Source organism: Trichosurus vulpecula, chromosome 1, assembly GCF_011100635.1.
Source record: "Trichosurus vulpecula isolate mTriVul1 chromosome 1, mTriVul1.pri, whole genome shotgun sequence".
NCBI classification, from domain to species: Eukaryota; Metazoa; Chordata; class Mammalia; order Diprotodontia; family Phalangeridae; genus Trichosurus; species Trichosurus vulpecula.
In genome coordinates, this window is record NC_050573.1 from 240,022,167 (window position 1) to 240,024,135 (window position 1,969).

A 1,969-nucleotide genomic window follows, 5' to 3' on the forward strand; every position below is an offset into this window, starting at 1 on the left:
CAAATAAAACACGACTGCTTTTTCATCTGATCATTGCCATGGTAATCTGAACACTTCATCTTCTCTTCTCAAAAGCTTGCATGGAAAACCAATGTCATGGTAACACCTAATTATCAAACCTAAGAACTTTCCTGTTCTCACTATCATTGTGTTCTAGAAATTCCATTCCAGTGATTTTGGTATTCCCATACCCTGCTTGAATGCAAGGTATTGCTATTTACATCCCACTTACTACTCTCATGGTTGGTCAATACAATTTTTAAAAAATCCATTTATACCAAGTTTTTTGATTCTTTGAGAAACGCTGATCCCCCTCAAAATGTTGCCGTGGCAACCGTCCTCACTGGGAATTGATTGCTGGCCTACCTTGCATCCCCAAACAAGGGCCAGCCTTAATAAAAAATGAGAAGTAAACACCTTCTGATTACCCTTTCTTCTTTTTCTTTCTCCTACGTACTAACGCTATCTGACCTCTACCAGCTCTTGGTGGTATCTAGGTGGGCCTCTATGAAATTATTTTTCTTCCTCCCTCAAATCCTCTTCCCCTAATAGAAAACAATCTCCTATTCTTTCAATGCAGCTTCACTCACTGTTAAGAAGAAAGCAAACTGGTAATGGCTTTACACTAAGGTGTGGATGACTGATAGTCCTGGGGTGGAAGTGGAGAAGGAAGCATTTTAAAAAGATATTTGTTTAAAATGAATCTTCTAATATGTGCAATTCTACACATTGTGAAAGAGTGGAGCAAAGGATTTCAGGTGTTGAGTTGTAGAGTGCCCTTTATATACTACATAAAGCAGACGGTAACTAGGTAGTGCAGTGGAAAGAGTTCCCAGGCAGGAGTCAGGAAGACCTGAGTTCAAACTTAACCTCAGACAAGTTCTAGCTACGTGACCCTAGGCAAGTCACTTGACCTCTGTTTGTCTCATCTGTAAAATGGGATAATAATAGTGCTTACCTCACAGGATTGTTATGGGACTCAAATGAGATAATGATTGTAAAGCCCTTAGACCAGTAAGCACTATATGATGTTAATGTTAGCTATCATTTTTATTACCTACCTTCAAGGTTGGCTTTCATTCACCCCCTTCTGCCTAAGATCCCCTCATTGGCAAAAGTACTTTTTCAGTTCTTATACATTAGAAATCCAGTGGGCAGATCCCCTGCTCGCTACCTTTCACAGGCTTCCAACCTCCATTGTATATACCGTCTACCACTGCTGCCAAGGTTCATTGCATAGAAAGCACACTAAGGAATAATTATAGCAATAATTAAGAAATGCTGTAAAGCACCATTTTATTTATTGATTCAATAACTTTGCCATGGATCATCAAACAATTTATTTTTTTCCCTTCTGAAATATGTTTTTCTTTTGCTTCATATATCCATTTTTATTAGTCACTGTGGAAAATGAGGCTTGTATTGACTGAAAATTAAGCCATCTGGATTTGTGCTTTTAACCAATATTAATGAGTGGTCCAAACCTAAGAAAGAAATACAATTAATGATTTCTAAGGGATTTTCATTCACTTTAATAGGAAAAAAAGATGTAGAGTACATTTTTAAAATGGAGCTTTTAGCTTTTCCCAAGGCTTTTAAAATCAAATGTTGGGGTACAAACTTAGGTGAACTGATCATATTTCCATTCATAAGATATTTTTAATCTTAAAAATAAGACAAATCTAACAAATCAGCTTTGCAAGTAATGGAAAGGGGAGACATTGACTTGGGAGCAGTTTATCTGAAGTAGATCTGAGGGGTTTTAGTGGACTACAAGCAGTGTTATATGTTAGCCATAAGAGCTAATGCAATCTTAAGTTGCACTAAGAGAGAGGCACGGTGTCTAGGATTAGCGAGGTAAGAGTCCCACTGTACCTTGTCCTGTTTGTACTACATCTGTAGTGCCGTGTTCGACTAATGTCCTAAGCTGAAAGGGCCACCAGAACCAGGAAGGGCCTGGAGCTGATGC